Source organism: Sorex araneus, chromosome 1, assembly GCF_027595985.1.
Source record: "Sorex araneus isolate mSorAra2 chromosome 1, mSorAra2.pri, whole genome shotgun sequence".
Lineage (NCBI taxonomy): Eukaryota > Metazoa > Chordata > Mammalia > Eulipotyphla > Soricidae > Sorex > Sorex araneus.
Genome location: NC_073302.1, coordinates 290,380,492 through 290,402,497, shown reverse-complemented (window position 1 = coordinate 290,402,497; position 22,006 = coordinate 290,380,492). Strand labels below are relative to the sequence as shown.

The 22,006-nt window shown below is 50.8% G+C and overlaps 2 long non-coding RNA genes across 2 annotated transcripts in view; both read left to right on the top strand.

The window, feature by feature from the left end:
* Positions 1–13,917, top strand: part of LOC129403607 (uncharacterized) — a 93,133-nt gene extending 79,216 nt beyond the window's left edge. Inside the window, exons 4-7 of the long non-coding RNA XR_008629328.1 lie at positions 9,992–10,135; positions 11,200–11,321; positions 13,023–13,221; positions 13,833–13,917. This is a non-coding gene — a long non-coding RNA (uncharacterized LOC129403607). The remainder of the gene's footprint in view (positions 1–9,991; positions 10,136–11,199; positions 11,322–13,022; positions 13,222–13,832) is intronic.
* A 1,449-nt stretch (positions 13,918–15,366) lies between these two features.
* LOC129403609 (uncharacterized) lies at positions 15,367–18,773 on the top strand. The gene is made up of 2 exons (XR_008629330.1): positions 15,367–15,499; positions 17,995–18,773. It is a non-coding gene; the product is annotated as an uncharacterized LOC129403609 (long non-coding RNA).
* Positions 18,774–22,006: the final 3,233 nt, after the last annotated feature.

Genomic DNA, 22,006 nt, shown 5'->3' with positions numbered 1-22,006 from the left:
ATGGAGAGTTTCATGTTGGTGAGAATGCAACTCAGCTGGCTCTTCTGCCTCTGCTAGTCTCTGCTAGCAAGGTGGAAAGGGCTTTCTCTGAGATTTTGTCTCGTCATGGTGGCGGTGGTCCATGGAGTGAGGAAATGCTCTCACGGTTCTGCGCCCATCACTTACATAAATCATTTCCCTCTATGTAGAATGCTAATGGTGCCGGTCAGAGGGAAATGGAACACGCTCTAATTTCTAATATTTTTTTGGTGTGTGGTCCAGAGGGATAAATCACATCGCACCCAAGTCTTCATTATCAGTTAGTTCTAGCTGCCTCACAACCCTATCATCTCAGTAGCAAGCCTCAATCAACACTTATTTCATGCCTGTGAATTTTTGAGTCGACAAAGGTCATTTTGTTTCATGTTGCAGTTCAGTGAGGATGGCTCTGTTCCCTGCGACCTCATCCTTCTCCTGGTATATCCGGCTGGCCAGGCCTGTTGTCTGTTGGTGATGAGAAATATCCGAGAATAGACCTCGGTAGGAAGTCCCAGGTAGAGCATCTCTTTGACCAAAGCAAGGCGTTTGGTCAAGTAGACCCTAAAGGGCTGGGGGCCTCTTCTCTGTCCTTTGTATAGAAGTTACTGCAAAGACATATGACAAAGGGCACAGAGGTGGCCAAGAGCAGAGCTGGGCATGCTCAGGCCCGCAGGTTAGGTGTGGAGTTGGTCACTAGTAACCAAAGATTGCTGCCCACGCCTGCATTGAACCAGGTTTCCACTCCTGTTCCTTAGAGTGCAGCAGACACATGGGGAAGCAGAGAAGGCCCCCAAAAGGAAGGGCAAAGGCAGAACCTGGGACGGTCTGTGAGCAGCTAGGAAGTGTTAGATGACCTCTCAGAGGAGGACTTTATTTTATTTTGTGTTTGTTTTGGAGCCACATCCGGTAATGCTCAGGGGTTACTCCTCGCTTTACACTCACTCAGGAATCCCTCCTGGTGGTGTTCAGGGGACCATGTGGGATGCCAGAGGTGGACCCTGGGTTGGTTGTGAGCTGGACAAACACCTTCCCCTCTGTACTGTCAGACGAGGGCTTGAAAGTGACACTGGTGGAACCAGGGAGCTCGTATAGGGGTGAGATCCCAGGCAAGGTCCTCAGATGGACCCTTGGCACCCCGTGACCTCTGGGTGTAGCTCTGGCAGCCCTGAGCATTTCCAGGGTGGCCCTGATGTCTTGGCACTGCAGGGCTGGGCGTCACTCCACCCTCGAGTCCTGGACCTGAAGCCCCAGCCCACCTGGCAGAGATCCCTAGCAGCTGCCTCTGGACCCCCCTGGGCACTGCTTGTGAGGTCCCACAGCGCAAAACAAGATGACAACAATGACAAATCAAAGTGACAGTGATGAGGTTATTTTATGACTTGAGGAAAACAAGAGAACACATAACAACAAGAAAAAAAGATAATATGTGAGAAGATCTGAGAAAAAAACTGCAATCAGAAGTCACTGGACTGAAAAGCATGTCACTGTCATCCCATTGATCATCGATTTGCTCGAGCGGGCACCAGTAATGTCTCCCTTGTGAGACTTGTTACTGTTTTTGGCATATTGAATACGCACGGGTAGCTTGCCAGGCTCTGCCGTGCGGGTGAGATACTCTCGGTAGCTTGCTGGGCTCTCCGAGAGGGGCAGAGGAATCGAACCCAGGTCAGCCGCATGCAAGGCAAACGCCCTATCTGCTGTGCTATCGCTCCAGCCCAAAAAGCATGTAGGTGAACTAAAACCTACCAGATTTAAGTCATTGAATGAACTCAGAGTAAAGTAACAAAACCAAGAAAGGGACCAGTTTCTTAGAGGATAAGAAGCAGGAAACCATCTATTAAGAACACAGGAAGGAGAAAGAGTGAAGAATGATATCATCAGAGAAGTATGGGATAATTTTACTATTTTTTATTATTTTTAAAATTTTTATTTATTTGTAAATTGAATCACAGTGAGATACACAAGTTACAAAGTTGTTTTTGATTGGGTTTCAGTCATATAATGCTCCAATACCTGTCCCTTCAAAAGTGTACATTTCCCACCACCAATGTCCCCAGCTTCCCTCCTGCCCACCCCCGCCCTAGGGGAATTTTTCTTCTCTCTCTGTCTCTCTCTGTCTCTGTGTCTGTCTGTCTGTCTGTCTGTCTCTCTCTCGGGGCTGGAGTGATAGCACAGCGAGTAGGGTGTTTGCCTTGCACGCGGCTGACCCGGGTTCAATTCCCAGCATCTCATATGGTTCCCTGAGCACCGCCAGGGGTAATTCCTGAGTGCAGAGTCAGGAGTAACCCCTGTGCATTGCCCGGTGTGACGCAAAAAGAAAAAAAAAAGAATCTCTCTCTCTGTCTCTCTCTCTCTCTCACTCCTTCTCTCTCTCTTAATAAGAGCAACATTGAATTATGGAAGTCCCTAAGAGAGAACAAAGAAAGGATGGGGAAGGACTATTGGTCAAAGAAATTATAGCTGAGAACTGAGAACTGAGTCATATGCTCAGATCCAAGTAGCTCAAAGAGTTTCAAATGTAATAAAGCCAAATAGAAGAACTCCAAGATACATTGTAATTAAGATGACAAAAGACAAGGATCCTGATAGAATCCTGAGACCAGCAAGATCAAAGAAGAAACTCACATTTAGGGGATTTCCACAAGACCGCAGCCCTGTCCAATGAGACTCCACAGGACAGAAGACAATGGTCTGACATAGAAAACACCTTGCACGGAAGACGCGTGCCAGGAAGAATACCCTACCCAGCTTGGATATCACTCACATTTGAAGGCACAGACACAAAGCTTCAGGGAAAAAGAATAGCTAAAGAGGTTCATGGCCATTAAACCAGCTTTGCAAGGAGCACTAAGTAGTCTCATTTAAAGCACTGTAGCACTGTAGCACAGTCATCCTGTTGTTCATTGATTTGCTTGAGCGGGCACCAGTAACATTTTCATTGTGATACTTGTTACTGTTTTTGACATATCGAATACGCCACGGGTAGCTTGCCAGGCTCTGCTGTGCAGGTGGAATACTCTCAGTAGTTTGCCAGGCTCTCTGAGAGGGATGGAGGAATCGAACCTGGGTTGGCCGCGTGCAAGGCAAACACCCTACCCGCTGTGCTACTGCTCAAGAAATTCTACTTGGTTAGAGTAGTAAGATACTAAAATCAAACAATGGGACACAGGAGAGAAGTAAGTCTCCTACAGTATGTTTGAAGCTCACTTGCTTTTTAAGAAATATGTTATTTATTTTTCTTTTTCTGGGATCTACCTGGCTGTGCTCAGAGCTTATTCCTGACTCTGGGTTCAGGGATCACTCCTGGCAGGCTTGGGAGACCATATGGGGTATTGGGACTCAAACCTGGGTTTGCTGTATGCAAGGGAGGTGCCTGACTCACTGTACCATCACCCTGGACCCCCAAGGCTCATTTGCTTTGGATTTAAGAAGGATGCAGAGTCAGAACTTCAGAGGTAAATGAGATTTTAAGCTCAAGGCAAATATACTTAGGGGAGATAACAGAGAGATTATTGGACCCTGATCACAGTCTCAAAGGCTGTTATCTAACTTTAGGGGAAGAAAATAGAAGGTGGTGAAACAAGCAAAGACTTCACAGGGGCTCAGAATCCATATTAAAGGATGCCAATAAGTCCCTTCATTTCAACGATCTCAGATATCATCTGCCAAAAAAGGCAGTTTGGCTGCATGGATCAGACTGATGTCGGTGGGCCCCCCTGGGTGGCTCATGTGAAGTGGGGAGGAGAAAGACGGTCCCTTTCTCCCCATCCGCCTCTGCCACCTGGGACCCAGGGTTCTTGTCTCACCTCTCTGGAAGGAATTTCAGGAGTAACAGGCAGTGAAATTACAGTTTTTATTTGGAGGTTTTGAAGGGAAGGAGGGAGAGAAAGTGGGAGAGAGCCCCTACACACATCCCAACATTAGCGTGAAAGCACACAGCTCAAGAGGGGAGATGTGGGCAACACATGTGCTTGGGCGACACATGTGCTCAAGCGACATATGTGTCCAGGCACCACATGTGCTCAGTCACATGAGTGCAAGCAGCACGTGGGCTCGGGCAGCGTATGCCCTTCCTTTGTTCCAGGTGGCATTTATAGGATTTCTCCAACCTGCCCCCATTTGGGGCTTCTACCTAGGTCAAAGTCCGTTGCTAAGGAGGTTACCAGGGAGTTCGGGTGTGGTGATGTTCTTCTTTGAAATTCCTTTCCTGGCCTTTTGTTTCTGTAGGAGCTTCTCTGGGTCTGTTGCTGTCGATAGGTGAGGGTCTTATCATGCCTTAGTTCCTGTTTTTTCCTGTTTTCAGCAAGGGTGGCTTTTGCCATTGCTTTGGGAGGGGGCCTTCCCTATCCTGCCTACATCAATTGGGTAATTGGATCACTGAATCCAATTCTCTGCTGAGAAAACACCTAACATCAGGACAAGTTCACAGTGAAAGGCTGGAAAATAATCTCAGCGGCAAACAAACAGTTGCCTAAAATAAACTGGGACACTTCTACTTACTTAGAAAATATAGACTTAAAATTAAGAACGGTTACAAGCTATGTAGCCGGACATGATAAACTGATCAAGAGATCTCTACACCGAAAGGACAGTGTTCATTAACATATGTTCATTGAACGAAGGGCAAAATACAGAAGCAATTGGTAAAAGAGCTGAGGAAAGGTAGCAATAACAACACAAAAATAGAAGTAGAATTTTATTTCCTGGCCCTGTCGTAGGGGATTTCAACACTCCCATTTCACTACCAGAGAGACCAAGTAAAGAAAACGTTTATAAGGAAACGTGGCACTTCAGAGAAGAAAGGAAAGACCTGGGCTTAACAGATGCCCAAAGTCTCGCCACCTCCCAAGAAAGTCTTTTCTAGTGTCACACATTCTTTTTCAGTATCTTGTTCCAGCACAGGGGGTCCACAAAGGACCGGGTGCTGAGATACAAAACAAGTCTCCACATTGTATGACTGAAGCCCAGTCATGAACAAATTTGTAACTTCATATCGCATGGTGATTCGATAAAAACAAAACAAAACAAAACAAAACCAAAAAACATCTCAAAACACGCACAAGTCTCTATCGAGTGGCCAGAATTCACAAGGCTGGAGAGCTAGAACAGAGGAAACTCAGTTATGTTGCATGTGGCCATTTTGTGATCTTGAGTTCAATTCTAGACAACATGTATGGTGCCCTAAGTACTGCCAGGAGTGGTCCCTGGGCATATAACCAGGAGTAAGCCCAGATCAATATGTGGGCTGTGCCCTTCCCTTCAGATCATCCAGGATAACTGATATGGTTTCCCAAATCATAGAATGATCCCTGTGCACAGAGGCAGGTAAAGCCTTTAAGTCCTGCCAGATGTGGCCCAACCCTCCCACCCAAAATAACAAGGATAGAAATCACTGTCTCACTGTCATCCCGTTGCTCATTGATTTGCTCGAATGGCACCAGTAACATCTCCATTGTGAGACTTGTTACTGTTTTTGACACACCGAATACACCACGGGTAGCTTGCCAGGCTCTGCCGTGTGGGCGGGATACTCTTGGTAGCTTGCTGGGCTCTCCGAGAGGGACGGAAGAATCAAACCTGAGTAGGCTATGTGCCAGGCAAATGCCTTACCCGCTGTGCTATCGCTCCAGCCCAAGGATAGAAATGATATGAAATAATTTTTCAGACCACAATGCTTTAAAATTAACCCAGAAAATAAAGTTGGAAAAACTCAATCATCTGGAGATGGAACAATTTACTACTGAACAAGGAGTGGGTCAAAGAAGAAAGGCGAGAAGAAATCAAGAGATTTCTGGAATCAAATGAGAATGAGGACACACATTGTCAGAACATCTGGCACACAGCAGAAGCTGTTCCAAGAGGGCAGTTTTGCCAGCATTCGTCAGGAGACAAGAAAAGGCCCAATAATAGCCTAACTCGAGAGATTAAGTTACTAGAAAAAGAATGACAAAGGGAGCCCAAAGTAAGCAAAAGGAGGGAAATGATAAAACTTATTGTGGAAATAATCATGGACATTGTTATCATTCCATCATTGCATAGAAATCAATGATAGAGAGGCCAAATGATGACAAAAGAATTGCTGGAACCAAGAGCTGCCTCCTGGGACTGGAGTGATAGTATAGCAGGGAGGGCGTTTGCCTTGCACGTGGCCGACCTGGGTGCGATCCCCGGCATCCCATATGGTCCCCCAAGCACTGCCAGGAGTAATTCCTGAGTGCAGAGCCAGGAGTAACCTCTGAGCATTGCTGGGTGTGACCCAAAAAGAAAAAAAAACAGAAGAGCTGCCTCCTCTGGGCTTTGCTGGTGCTCCGGGGATGCTGCGCCTTTACCTGAGTCTTCGCCTGCTCTCAGGCATGGAAGCCAGCCCCATGGTTCCTTCTCCCCTGCCTGGCTGCCACGGCCTCCTTCCACTTACAGCTGCCTCTGAGCTCCCCCTTAGGGACTCTCGGTTCCGCCTCTGTGCCTGAGAGTCACGAGGAGCCTGGGAAAAGAAAATATCAGGGTGCTCTTCTTTTGAACCTTTGTATCCGTCAGCACTGTCCAGAGGGATAGATCCAACGGCAGATAGGGATGGAGGGAGCTTCCGTTGGGAGAATTGACCCCCTCCGTGCTGGAGGCTAAGAGTCCCTGTGGGCCTCTATTACTGGAGACTCGGGAGAATCAGGGGTCCTCTTCAGTCCTGGGCCGAGGCCCCAGGCCCAGGCAGCAACTGTCCGCATCCAAGTTCAAGGACAGGAGACCGTGAGACCAGTGGCCCCAGCTCAGGCGGTGAAACGTTACAGAGAAGGGGGTGGGTTCCTCCTTCCTCTGGGTCTCTAGTTTAGAAGCTGACAGGGTCCCCCAAGGGGAGCACAGTCTCCCGAGCCACCCTGGCAAGACTAATCTGATCTGAAACATCCTGTCACAGAGCAGCAGTAAATTTAATCCCCCCCACCCCCCGCCCCGAAGCTGGCTGACATAATGTTCACCCTCCCCCTGCATTGCCCTTCGCTTCAGATTCACTTTGATGTGTCCACACCCCTGGCCAACGCAGGACAACATGTGATTCGGAGTGCAGATGAGCAGGGCAAACCCTCCTGCCTCTGTCACCTGTCCCGGGAAGCCCCCCAGGCCACGTGCAGCCCGAGCTGAGTGGCCCCTTGCTGTGGGGGAGGGGGCAGTTCTCCTTGGGCTCAGGAGGGGTGTCCGCGGCCCTCTGGCCCTCAGCTCTAGGCGAAAGGCACCTGGAAACCCCACCTAGGAAACGCCACCCGTCAGCGTTCATCCAGCCTGCTCACCCAGGCTCAGGGAGAGACTCAGTCCTTTCCAAGGCTGCAGTGAGGGTAGGAGGGTCCCTGAGCATGGAGGGTGGAGTTGGACCATTGTCGGCTCCAGAACAATATCCATTTCCTGTGGCTCACCCCTCTGAGAGAAGGGACATCGAGTTGACCCTCCTTGGGTGCTCCCATCCCTCCTTAGGATGCTCCCATCCCTCCTTAGGATGCTCCCACCCCTCCTTGGGTGCTCCCATCCCTCCTTAGGATGCTCCCATCCCTCCTTGGGTGCTCCCACCCCTCCTTGGGTGCTGTGCTCCCACCTCTCCTTGGGTGTTCTCATCCCGCCTTGGATGCTCCCATCCCGCCTTGGATGCTCCCATCCCTCCTTGGGTGCTCCCATCCCTCCTTAGGATGATCCATCCCTCCTTCGATGCTCCCATCCCTCCTTGGGTGCTCCCATCCCTCCTTAGGATGATCCATCCCTCCTTCCATGCTCCCATGCCTCCTTCCATGCTCTCTCGGCCCTGCCCCAGGTCACATCCCGGAGGTCTGGCAGCTTGGGGAGCTGGGTGGTAGCACAGGGACTGGAGAGAAGGACCTGAGGGGAAGGCGGAGAGGGGCGCTGAGGTGGCTGAAGAGGCTGGGTCACGGGGAGTTTGGGCTTAGGGGATCCAGGAACTGCAGGGTCTTTCCGAGGCCCTCGAGGCAGCACCCTCACCCCCAGGGCCCCGGCCTCTGCTCTGGGTGGGGGAGCCATCTGTGCGTCTGTGTCCGGAGCTGGTTGCAAGTTGCCTGTGAGATGCGTGTGCCTCGGTGCACACATGTGTGCTGTCATGCAGGGCGGGAGGCCCCAGTCCAGGGCCTCTGTGGCTCAGTGGGGCTGTTGGTTTGGGACGTGGCACCTGTCCGTTGTCGCAGACACACTTCCAAAGATAGCTCGGGGGGTGAGGGAGGGAAGGTAGGTCAGGGAGGCTGCACGGCAGGAGCCTGAAAAAGCCTCTGCACCCCAGGGGTTACCCAGAGAGAGAGAGAGAGACAGACAGAGACAGAGAGAGAGACAGAGAGAGAGAGACAGAGAGAGAGAGAGACAGAGAGAGATAGAGAGAACAGCCCTGCTTGCTGGCTCAGCGTCTCCCAAAGCCGTGCAAGGTCGGGGTGCTGTATGCGCTGGGACAGTCCCCTTCTGCAGCTGCTGGGGTCAGCAGGGACAGCAGGGGGGGGGGGCGGCCCTCAGCCCTGGTAGGGCGGGCAGGCACAGAGAGGATGTGGCCGGTTAATGCTCCTTGTCAGGCTTCTGGGCTGTCGGGTGGTCCTGAGTAGGGGTCTCAGCTGTGCCTGTCCTCCTCCTCCGTGACCTTGGGGAGGGCATCCTGGCCCCTCCTGGATTCTGGCCTCTAGCCGAAAGGGGTGCAGAGGTGGGGGTGGGGGCTGGAGGAGAGGGGCGGGGAGGATGGGGGGGTTGGGAGAGACGGGGCAGGGGGGTCCGTGGGGGGTGTGGGAGGGGGTTGGGGAGGCAGGGTGGGAGGAGGTGAGGAATGTGGGCAGAGAGATGTGGGGAAGGAGCGGGGAGGAGTTGGGGATGCAGATTGAGATAGGGTTGGGTGGGGGTGTCTGGGGGAGACTGGAGGGGGTGAGCATTGACCCCATGACCCCACCCCTGTGCCCAGGGCGGGATCCATGGAGTTGACCTGCAGGCCTGGCAGGCCCCTGAGGCAGTGTTTCAAGGGAGAAAACCAGCCCACCCCCCACCCGTGCATGGCCCTCCTAGAAGTCACCAAGTGGGCGGGGCTTGGCCTAACCAGGGTTTCCTAATCCCACCCTTGCTCTTTCCCTTCTGATTTCAGTATTTGGTCCTGGGGGGGGGGGAGGGTGGGCGCGTTGGGGGGGCTGCACTTTCTCCCCCTCTCTCCTCCTCCCCTGCTCCCTCTCTCTGGGGGTGGGAGGGGGCCACCAAGGGCTCCCCACACATCCTGGTGGTGGTGGTTGGGGGGGTCCTTCAGCTCCTGCAGGGGGAAATCCAGCTCGCCCCCCCCCACCCCCCCCCGCCCCTAGTTCGCTTTCAGCGTCCACTGAGAACTTGAACTTGGACTGAACTTCGCAGAACAGTTACATATTCTAAAAGCGGCACAGCCCGACCCGGGGGCTTTGAGGGAAGTGGAACAGGCTCGGCTTTTTCTGCTCACTCATTCACCGGTGCCTCTGCCCTGCTCTCACTTTGCGAGGTTGTTTGCACTGCCGTGGTTCACCCCCTGGGCTCCTACCCGCCCCCAACCCTCCCCCCGCCGTCCCACTGTCGGCTCTCCCAGTGCCCTGTTTTACACTCTGCCCTCTCCACATGACAGACTGTAACGTAGGAGAGAGAGGTTGACTGAGCAGGTTTCTGCTCATCATAGACATCAGAGACCTTCCTGGGGGGTGAGGGGCGGGCGAGGAGAGGAACTCGGCCACCTGCCTCCCCCCGCTGCCACCCCCCCCCCGTGGTGCTCCTGGCTCTGTGCTCAGGGCTCACTCCCAGTGGGACTCAGGGAACCATATGGGGTGTCTGGAATCGCACCAGGGCTTATACTCTCAAAGGCTATGTACTCAGCCTTGGGAACATCACGCATTCCCCACCACGAGTGGTGTAGGGGGTCCCTTGGTACCCCAACCATAAAGGGGCCCTTCTGCCCTTCTCTTCCGGGCGCCCCACTCAGCTTCCTTGCATTCTTGTTTTCCAGGTCAAATAGCAGCAGCTCCTGGCACAGTGCTCTCTGGGGGCTGCCTCGTGGCCTAGAACACCGAGTCCTTCCGGCAGCCACTTAGACTTAGAGGGACCCGACCGGGGCGCTGGTCTCTGCAGAGAAGAATCCGGGACTCTGCAAGTAGGTCTCGGAGACACAGCTCCGGCGGGAAATCTCCGTACCCTTAGGCCCCATCCTGGCGCCCAACCCCCGACCCCCCGAATGACCCTCTGAGGCCCATGGTCAGTGAGCAGGTCAGTCTGAGAGGAAGCCCGTGCCGACTTGCCAGGGCGAAGGGAAACCCAGAGGACAGTGGTGTTTTAATTTAGTGTTTTGATATTGAGGCCACACCCAGCTGTGCTCAGGGCTGACTCTTGGCTCTGTGCTCAGAGATCATTTCTGGGGTGACTGGGGAACTCTGTGTAGTTTCTGGGGGGGCGGTTGAACCAGGGTTGGCTGCATGCCAGGCAAGCCCCTTACCCCCCCGGACTCTCTCTCCAGCCTCTAAGTGGTGCTTCGAGGACCCGCGGTTGGGTGGGAGAAGTGGCCGTAGCCCCCTCCTGGATGCGGCAGACCCTTTGCCCTGTGTCTACACCAGGGAAGAAACCCGGGTCCTGCTGAAACACAGGCTTTCTCTCACCTGGTTTCCAACCCACTTTTATAGTCCAGCTAACTGAGGGCGCTGCACGATGCTCGTTCGTTCCTCCTCATGGCTTCGTGTCACACCCGGAGTCTCGTGGGACTCGAGCTTTATTTATTTATTTATTTATTTGTTTATTTATTTACTTATTATTTTTTTTTTTTTTGCTTTTTGGGTCACACCCGGCGATGCACAGGGGTCACTCCTGGTTCTACACTCAAGAATTACTCCTGGCGGTGCTCAGGGGACCATATGGGATGCTGGGATTCGAACCCGGGTCTGCCGCGTGCAAGGCAAACGCCCTCCCCGCTGTGCTATCGCTCCAGCCCCGGGACTCGAGTTTTAAAGAAGGATACTTTTGGTGTTTGGAACCGTCAGCACACAGGGTGCCGTGCGTGGTGCCAGAGAAGGAGTGGGCTCAGGGTCTGACCCTGGGAAGGCAGGGCTGGGTGCAGGCAGGGAGGGGCGAGGCGCCAGTGCCCTGAATGGTCTGTTGTCTCCTGGCGCATCTCTCTATGCATGTGTGAAACCCGAGTTCATACTAAAGTGTCTGGCCCTGTTCTAGGACCCCTGGAGCCCCCAGTCCCTCCCGAGTCTCCTGTTACATGTCCACCAGCTGTTCATCTCCGGTCAGTTCCTGTACCTGTGAGGGTGATCTCCGAACTGCTGACCAACCCCCGCACCCAGGTGAGCTGCTGTGGGAACCCTGTGAGCACCACAGCTGAGACAAGTCGTAGCACCGAAGCCAGGTGTGTGTGTGTGTGTGTGTGTGTGTGTGTGTGTGTGTGTGTGTGTGAGAGAGAGAGAGAGAGAGAGAGAGAGAGAGAGAGAGAGAGAGAGAGAGAGACCCCCAGGTTGTTACGATGACAACAGCATCAACAATAAAGGGAAGGGGCTGGAGCGATAGCACAGCAGGTAGGGCTTGCATGCGGCCAACCCGGGTTCGATTCCTAGCAGCCCATATGGTCCCCTGAGCACTGGCAGGAGTAATTTCTGACTGCAGAGCCAGGAGTAACCCCTGAGCATCAGCATCGCTGTGTGTGACACAAAAAGCAAAAACAAACAAACAAACAAACAAAAACAGCAGAGGGAAGAGGGAGGGAATTAAAAAGTATTCATCACATCGGGACTGGAGAGTGAGTGCAGGGGTCATACAGTTCCCCGAGCACTGCCAGGACTGACTCTCACACACGGAGCCAGGAGTAAGCCCTGAGCACCACCGAGGGTGGCCCCGACATGACACACACAAACCATATCGCTGTGCTGCCACAGCGAGAGCAAGTGGAAGGGGGGTAAGGGCGCTGAAGGCAGAGAAGGGGCCTCTATGACAATGAGAGTCGGAAACCATCCCCCCGGACAAGAACTGAGTGCTGGGAGGAGGTGAAGGGGCACGCACAGTTACCCTTCAGCATCCGTATTGCAAACCATAGTGCCCAAGAGGAAAGCAAGAGAGAGATAGAGAGGGTGTGTGTGTGTGTGTGTGTGTGTGTGTGTGTGTGCGCGCGCGCGCGTGTGTGTGTAGAGAGAGAGAGACGATCTAGGTTGTATATATATGTATATATATGTGTGTGTAATATATATAGAGAGAGCACTGTAGCACTGTCATCCCATTGCTCATTGATTTGCTCGAGCAGACACCAGTAACGTCTCCATTGTGAGACTTGTTGTTACTGTTTTTGGCATACGAATACACCACGAGGAGCTTGCCAGGCTCTGCCATGTGGGCAGGATACTCTCGGTAGCTTGCCAGGCTCTCCGAGAGGAACAGAGGAATGGAACCCAGATTGGCCATGTGCAAGGCAAACACCCTACCCGCTGTGCTATCACTCCAGCCCCCAGCCTGCCTTCTTGGCATCAGTTTCACTGTTCTGGGAACCAGTGACCTACAGAGACCTGTTCAAATGCTCAGGTAAATGGTTCCTGGAAGAGCGTTCTAGACCCTCCCAGCCACAGCACCCCCTGGTGTTGGGGGCAGCAGGGTGCAGGGTCACCTACCAGTGGCCCAGAAATCAAGATCTTCTGCATCCAGCTGAGGGAACTCTTACCCTTCGCCTCTGCCCCTCCAGCGCTATCTATCTATCTATCTATCTATCTATCTATCTATCTATCTATCTATCTATCTATCTATCTACCTATCTATCTATAGAGAGAAAAGGAAAGTGTCTGCCATAGAGGCAGACTCGGCTGGCTGGAAAGAAACTGGGGACATTAGTGGTGGGCAGTGTACAGTGGTGAAGGGAGGGTGTCGGAGTGTTGTCTGACTGAAGCCCAGTCATGAACAACTTGGTAACTGTGCATCTCATGATGCTCCAATAAAACAGTAAATAAAACCTCTTTCCTCAAAGCTCGAAGTCCTTACCCCTGTGGTTCTCTCTCCTGTCTCTACAGTTTGGCCTTTTCCAGGGTTTACGGAAATGTGATTTCACCTAAGCCTCGGCAGCCAGTTTCTCTCTGTTAGCACCGGGCCTGGAAGAAGCATTCATGCCCTGGTGTGTGAGCGTTCCTTCAGTCGGAGGCGCTGAGACAAGGAACCGAGAGAGAGATTTACGTCACGGAGGGTCCAGGTTCTCTCAGACCTGTGACAAAGGTAGAGAGCCCCCAAATCGCCTTTTATTACCATCCTACTGTTCATACTCGTAGGGGCGCAATACAGTGATGCCATCGAAAGGAGTTACAGAAAGAACACTGGGGCCGGCAGAGCATGTGCTGTTTCCTCCTGTCCGCAGGCCAGTCAATTTTGGCCTAAGGAAAGAGATACAAAACCAAAACCGAAACCTTTCTTGGGCTACAAGTATTTGGGTTTGCATCCCAAAGACAGGGCTGGGCCCCACTTGAAGCCTATACCCCAAAGTCAAACTGGGCAAGCATTTGAAATCTGCATCCCAAAGACCAGGCTGGGCCAGAGCCTGGAATCTATATGTCAGGATCAGGATCAGGCTGGGCTTCTGTGAAAAAAGAAAAAATTGACTCTCAATACACTGAAATATATGAAATTATTTACTGAAGGCAGCTGAAAGGAAAAAGATGTCCAGCTTCATCCAAACCTGTCAGGACACACGAGAAATCTCGCCCGTGTTCATGAGTCCCTCTGTTCCTGCCCGCGGTGCTGTGCAGTCTACACGGGCCCATCTGACAGCTCAGTGCAGCCCCAACAACGCCTCCAAGGTCGGGAGCTCACTCCTTTTTCTTGTTCACTAGGATTTCGCTGGAGGGACTTTCCCTAACTAGATGTCCGACTACTCTTTCCCCTGAGGAAGGACACCTGCGTTGCCTCCACTTTCTGGCAAGTATGAATAATGTTGTTTATAGACATTCAAGGGCAGGCTTTTGTGTGGGCATGCAACTTCAGATCAGCTGGGTTCATACCGGGAGTGTGATAAGAGATCTTACGGCGAGACTGTTGTCTTACGCTTGGTTTGTAGGAAACAGTCAAACTATTGTCCCAAGTAATCATACCATTGTGGAATTGTCCCAATCCAGCAAGAAATAATAATTTTTGTTGCTTCATATTCTTACCCGAAATCTGTGTTGTCAGTGTTCACGGATGATTGTGGCCTCCTTGACTGAGCGTGTACTTGCATATGTGTGTGTGCATGTGTATGCATGTCTGCATGTGTGCAAGTATGCGTGTGCATGCTTGCGTGAGTGTGTGTGTGCATGTGTGCATGTGTGTGCATACGTGTGTGAGTGTATGTGTATGTGTGCATGCCATGTGTTGTGTGCATGTGTGCGTGAATGCGTGTGTGCATGTGCATGTGTGTGTAATAGAAGGTCTCATAACTGCTCTGCACTTCCTACCCTTGACTTCCACCCACGTGGCTCAGTGATTGCAGGGTGCACACCTGCTCCGAAGCACGGCCCACGGCTCAGCGTGTTCCCTGGGGAGCTGCCGTGCTCACTCAGGTGCCACGCAGAGAGGTGGCTACTTGCCAAGAACCAATTTCGTGTGGTTCTGTGTGTGCCTGTAGATTTGTTAAAAATAGAATGATGCAGCTGATGAAAAAGCTACATCCATACAAAACAGGAGGGCGAAGGATTGTTTTGTGGGGAGGGATGGGTGTGAGATGGAACACAGTGCTTCGGGAAAGACCTCACACGGGTGGTGTGCCTCCTGGCTAAGGATGCCTGGAGGTGTGAGGTCATGAGTTCGACCCCTGGGGTTCTCTCCGTGCACCACCCCGGGCTTCCACTGTCTGGGACGGGTGCTCCTGCTCTGCAACTGTGTGGGCGATCTGTCCCCACAGAGTGCCCCCGGAGGAGCCCCAAGTCAAGTGTACAGCCCCTTCTCACTGCCATGAAGATAGCTTGGACCCGAAGGGCAGTGCAGGGCAAGCAAGGTCACAAACCCGTGGAGTAGGGGTGGGCGTGGCAGCAGTTACGAATGACAGGGGGGAAGCTAAACATCAATGCCCAGGACGATTCTCTACTCAGATTTCTTCTGTTGCACCTTGATTAAAGTCAGCCTAGTAAAACAGAGGCGGTGATCCGAGAGTTGGGGACATTGTGTCACAGGCCTTAAAACTCAACGCTCATGACCTGATTTACATTAGGGTATGCAGACTGGAAGCTTTCACTTTGGTTGTTTGGGTTTTGGGTCACACCACATGTAAAGCGTGTCTCTGCACTCTCTCTCCAGTCCTGGCGCCAGTGTTGTTTGCTTGTTTTGTTTTGTTTGGGGCCACACCTGGTGATGCTCTGGGCTTACTCCTAGTTCTGAGTTCAGGAATCACTCCTGGCAGTGCTCAGAGGGCCGTATGGGATGTCGGGGACTGAACGCAGTTTGGCGTGCCCTACTCTCTGAAGTATCACCCGGGTGGTCCCCATCTGTGCCAGGATGTTTATGGGACACGGAGGCACGGCAGTTGGTAAGTTGGCACGTAAATTTCTCTTGTGAATAAATGATCTCCCAGTCAACCTGCTGCTCAAAAATTGTATTTTAGATGGAACTGTAAGGTGTGTCTGCAAAAAGAATGAATCAATCGAGTACTGGAGAGACAATACTGTGGGAGGGGGTGCTCCTGACCACCGCTGGGTGTGTCCCCCACAAATCAAGCAATTACTAGCCTCCACTGTGTTGAAAGATAGGATTTTTGCAAAATGTTTTACAGGAGATTCACTGTTTTTGCAGTAAATGTCTTAATTACATTTTTATTTATTTTATTATTATTATTTTTGGGTCCAACCTGGCTGTGCTCAGGGCTTGTTACTGGCTCTGTGCTCAGGGATCACTGCCCGTAGGCTCGGGAGACCATCTGGGGCGCCGGGGACAGAACCTGGGTTAGCTGTGTGCAGGGTAAAGCGCGCTGCCTGCTGAAATATCGCCTGGCCCCGAGAGTAATTTTAAAAACTCTCTGTAGAGATGGGCCTACTGAGGTGATATCAAATTCGGTGTGTGAGTGTCGTAGACGAGAGCTGTGGAGGAAATCAGAGTGACCCAAAGCTCCACAGTGCTCAGAGCTACGGAGGAATGAAATTTCCTCTGCCTTATTTGTGACTCAGTGATAGAAGCAAGACTGCCCTTTCGTCCTCAGCTGCTCTCGTGAGTCCGGGCAGTTAATCCGAGCAGCCCCTGGGCAAGGGCCTGGCAGACAGGAGGGGCTGCCCACGGGCTTCCTCGAGCCTGCTCTGCCCTTTTGGAACTCCTGGCACCGTGCTGGGTAAGACTGGAATCTCAGTCTTTTATTTCTTTGTTTTTTGTTTTTGTTTTTGCTTTTTGGGTCACACCTGGCGATGCACAGGGGTTACTCCTGGCTCTGCACTCAGGATTACTCCTGGAGGTGCTCAGGGGACCATATGGGATGCTGGGAATCGAACCCGGGTTGGCCACGTGCAAGGCAAATGCCCTACCCGCTGTGCTATTCCTCCAGCCCCAAGTCTTTTATTTCTTTGGACATGGGCTAGAGTGACCGGGAACAGTATAGCTAGAGGCTTCCAGAAATTTCTGTGCATCCTTTTAACCTTTCTGTATCTAGAAAGCTTTCTAAAGGGACAGTTGTATATATATTTTTGTAGTTAGAAAGTGAAGTCATTGAAATGGTAGGAAGAGTCTGTAATTTATCTCAACCATAACTCTAGGGTCAGAGGTGTGATGGCACAGCCACTGCTGCTCACTGGAGTCCAGCCACCGTGGTCCCTGGCTTGTGTCTTTGCTCCCCTCACACCTGCGCTCTAACCCCCTGACACCCTCAAATCCTCTCCCTGCACTGTGTCACTTCCTCTGCCATTGACTCAATCCACTGGGGACAGAGAGATGCCCTGGAGACTCAGAGAAAAACCCTGAGTTGACTGGGAAAAAAATGACTCAGAAGATGCCAGATAATCTTTGTTTTTTGTTTTGTTTTATTCTTTTATTGAATCACCATGTGGAAAGTTACAAAGCTTTCAGGTTAAAGTCTCAGTTATACAATGCTCAAACACCCATCCCTTCACCAGTGCACATATTCCACCACCAAGAATCAGTGTATACCTCCCTCCCTCCCCCCACCTCCCCAGTCCCCCACCCCGCATGTGTAACTGGTAAATTTCACTTTACTTTCACTTTACTTTGATTACATTCAATATTTCAACAAAAAAATTCATTATTATTGATTTGGAGTTTCTCCCCCCTAAAGTCGACTTGCTGAAAAGAAAGCATTTGATAATTTGTTTTCCATTTCGATGCCAGATAATCTTACTCATCTCTGGAACAGAGAGACAGAACAGTGGAACTGAGTTTTGAACAACGAAGAACCCTTGGCCTTGAATTTGAAAATTGAGGCCAGTGAGCAGTGGGGAGAGGGATGCTGGGAATGAAGATGGGGTTGGAGGTGACAGAGCATCTGGACACAGGGCGGGAGCTGCAGGGCCTGAGGTCCTTTGGTGATAGTTGGGTGCAGGGACTTTCGATCAATACCATAAACACGAACACTTTCATAACCATGTTGCCAAACTATAATGGCAGCAAAATTAAAAACAACCCTTTATACAAACTTAATGTCCCCATGAGATATACAACAATTTTCACAAACTATCTCCTAGGGAAATATTTCTTGATCATTCCATTAGCCATTTAGTGGTAACAAGCATCATAAAATAAATTATCATGAGCCTGCTATGGGGGGCTGGCTTGAGAGGTGTTTGGGACAGTGGAGACCGTGGTGGAGGGAAGGTGACAGTGGTGGTGGGATTGGGGTTGGAATAGTGAGTGCCTGTAACAAACCACCACGGACAACTTTGTAAACCACAGTGTTTAAATTACTTGGGGTGAATTAAAAACAGCCCTTTTTTTACTTAAAAAGCTGATTGAAATAAAGCTAACATTACATCGTAACAATGTCATGAAAAACGAACTAGTCCTTGACGTTTCATTTGCTCTCAACAGAATGAACATCTCCGAATGCAGCAGGTATGTGTACCTGGGTCGAGAATTCAACATGAGGAACGACTTAGCGCAGGAGGAAGAGAGCAGTGTGGAACGCCTTCAAGAGCATTGAAGAAGTTGTTAAGAGGACAAAGAACCTCTGGCTCCAGGCACATATTTTCGACTCCACTGTTCTTCCTGCACTAACATACGCCTCAGAGACCTGGGCCCTATGAAAACAGGATGAGAACGCTATTCGGGTATCCCAAAGAGGAATTAAAAGAGCTATGCTTGGAATATCATGTTTCACTCAAGTGAGAAAAGGAATCTGGAGTTCCGACCTCCGTTGATGATCAAGAATCAGGGATGCTGTCTCATTTGCCAAGGTGTCGAAAATCAGATGGGCCCAGACACGTAATGTGATTCAGAGATGACTGCTTGACTAGAGCTGTTACCGACTGGATTCCAAAGGATGTCAAAAGATTGTGTGGCCGTCCACCTACAAGATGGTCAGACTTCATCAAAATCCTGAATGAACGGTTTGAGGTTCTTCATGTTCCTGGAGCGAGCAGATATCATTGGGCTACACTAGCATGCGACAGGGATGAATGGAGACGTTACTGGCACCTGCCTGAGCAAATCAGAGATCAGTGGGATGACAAGTGATATAAGTGACAAGTGCATCGTAACCGTATCTACGTTTCAGGTCAGCCTCGTTGTAAACCAACATGTGTGCTCCCTTCGTTCTAGGATACCTGCCCCTCTTCCTTTGGTACCAATAAATTGTTTGATTTTGTTTATTTAGCTCCTCTGTCTTCTCTGTGAAGTCATGCCGCGTTTAGCCCTCTCCTTCTGGCTTCCTTCACTAAACATAATATCCTGCAGGTCTACTCGTGCTGTTGCATAGGAAAGAGTTTTATCCTGATTGTGAAACAGTGTTGTGTTGTGCATGTGGACCACATCTTCATTAGCTATTCATCAGCTGATGGGCACGAAGGCTGTTTGCAGCTCTTGGCGGCTGTAGATAATAATAAACCATAAACATGCAAGTGCATATATTTCTTTGAGTTTGTGTTGTTGGTTTTCTGGGAGGAGGGTCATAAGCCAGAAGAAGCACTGTAGCACTGTCGTCCCATTGTTCATCGATTTGCTCGAGCGGGCACCAGTAACGTCTCCATTGTGAGACTTCTTATTACTGTTTTTGACATATTGAAGCCAGAAGTAAGATAACTATATCCAGTGGTGTTGCTGTGTTTTGTGAGGCCCTTCTACTACTCGGCTTTCCCAAATAGCTGCATCAATTTGCATCTCGACAACGTATACTGTTTCTGGCTAAAATCTGTAGCTAATCTTTACACTCTGTTTTGAATTCAGTCTTTATACTCTTATCCTAGTCCGAAGCTCCCCAATCTCTGCCATCTCCCTGGATAATTTCTTATTTGTGTGAAATGTTCCAACCTTCCCCTCGATTACCACCATGTGGTATTTACACACTTTTTTTGGGGGGGAAGGTCACACCCAGCGATGCTCAGGGGATACTCCTGCACTCAGGAATTACTCCTGGCGGTGCTTGGGGGACCCTATGGGATGCTGGGAATTGAACCTGGGTTGGCCACGTGCAAGGCAAACGCCCTACCCGCTGTGCTATTGCTCCAGCCCCTTTACACACTTTTCTTGGTCTTCACCAAGACCCCAGGGTACTTGCTTCTGGCATTGCAGGGTCTTCATTCCCTTCCCCAAGAGCAGACCCCTTTCCCCCACACTTCACTATTTCTCCCCTCCCCTCCCTGTTTGACTGGATAGTCAAGGAGATACTAGCTCGAATCTAAACCTCCCTGTCTCCCTCTTCTCCGTAGATGTCTATACTTCCTGGACCCCCATCCCCAGTCACAAATAAGATGCAGCAGCTGCTCTAACCCTTTCCAATCTCCTCCACACCTGAAGCCGTCATGCCGCACCCACTCCAGCTTGCCTCTCTTTTTTCCACCCTCAAAGGTTCCAAACCACCTTCTTCTCCACCCCTCCGGCTCTTGGCGGCTAGTCTTTGTTGTCATCCGGCTACTGTCCCAGTCCTGTTCACTCACCTCCAGCTTTTCTTGTCTTCTTCTTTTTTTTATTTTTTGGTGTTCAGGAAAGTGCAGACGCAGCCAGGATCCGTGATTTCCAGAACCAGGTGCCAGGACCAAGGTGAAAGCATCACCTGGGCACTGGCTAGAAATACTTATTCATATGCTCCACCCTCCAAATTTTCCATCAGAAACTCTAGCAGTGGGTGCTCAGTCTTGGGGGGGGGTGGTGAACAAGCCCTCCGGGTGATCTGAGGGATGCTGTTAGTTCTGGAAAGTCCATCACCTGCAAAACAAAAAAGGTGCAAATAAAGCAATCACTGCCTTCTGCCCCCCCCCCCTTTCAGCCTGCTCTTACCATTGGGACTGCACCTCCACCCTGCTGCGCCCCCTAACCAGGCAGAACAGAAGCACTGACCGGTCCCTCCTCTGGCCAGTCTTTTGCTTGACACTGGGCTTTGAATCACTTCCTGTTATTAATTCCTGCCCCTCAGTGTAACCAACTCGAGTGTCTTCCTGAATGTGAGACTAATCTAGACATGAAGGTAGACTCGGGGGAAGGGCAGGCTCTATGGAATCTTCGGGGCTCCCCCAGACTTTCAGATGCAAGACTGTAGGCTGGCGGGGTTCTGGTTCTAGGTGTGTCAACTTTCCTGGGTATAAGGGGACCCCAAGAACGTCTGTGTGGGAGGGTAGAGAAACCATTTATGAACCTAGGGGGTGTTCTTTTTTTTTTTTTCAGGATTGGTTTGAAGAGGAAAGCTAAAGCCACACCCACAAGCAGGTCAAATGTCATGATTTGGGGCCCAGAGAGAGAGAGCAGGGAGGGCGTTTGCCTGGCAGGAGACAGACCCAGGTTCAATCCCTGGCATCTCATATGGTCACCTGAGCTCAGAGCCAGGAGTAACTCCTGAGCACTGCTGGGTGTGGTCCAACAACTGAAAAAATTAAAAAAAAAAAGAGGTATGCTTTGCTTTTTTTTTTTTTTTCTTTTTGGGTCACACCCGGTTATGCACAGGGGTTCACTCCTTGCTCTGTACTCAGGAATCACCCCTGGTGATGCTCAGGGGACCGTATGGGATGCTGGGAACTGAACCTGGGTCAGCCACGTGCAAGGCAAATGCCCTACCTGCTGTGCTATCACTCCAGCCCTTTGCAATTTTTTTGAGCAAAAGTTTTTCAAGTTTTTTTGGAATGAAACTTTATGATTAAAACAGCATGATTTACAAAGTCATCTACAATATAGCCGTGTCAGGTTTTCCGTGTTCCAACGCCGATCCTGCCACCTATGTGACCTTCCCTCCACCATTGTCCCCAGCTTCCCACCCCCTCTTCTCCCTAAGCCTTGTCCCTGAGCAGGCACAAAATCATTTACTTCACATATCTTGTAATGGTGCTGCTAAGGTCAAGGTCTGAGGAATTCCCGTGCTGTTAGGTGCTAGTTAAGCCTTCTGAGTTAGCAGCGAGCTCAGTGCCCTTCTTTTTTTAAAAAAAATTTTTATTTTTTATTTATTTTTTTTAATTGAATCACCATGCGGAAAGTTACAAAGCATTCAGGCTCGAACACCCATCCCTTCACCAGTGCGCATAATCCGCCACCAAGAACCCCAGGATACCTCCCCTCCCACACCCACACCCCGCCTGTGTCGCTGATCACTTTCACTTTACTTTCTCTTTAATTTGATTACATTTAATATTTCCACAAAAAACTCACTAGTATTGTTTGGAGTCCTCCCCCCCCCCCCCAAAATCAGACCTTCCCTCCCGGAAAGTAAAAAGCCGAGAGAGAAAAACCTTTCCCCTCCTGGGGCGGCATGGGGCCATGGCTTAGTTCACAGTCCAGAGACATTTCTGCAAGGAGCTGCTGGTTCCAAAAGTAGATGGATGGCCTCCGGGTTCATGGTCATCCAGCCACGGAGAAGCCGCACGGGTCACATCTCGGTGGAGAGTGGCGCTGGTGTCGCCTC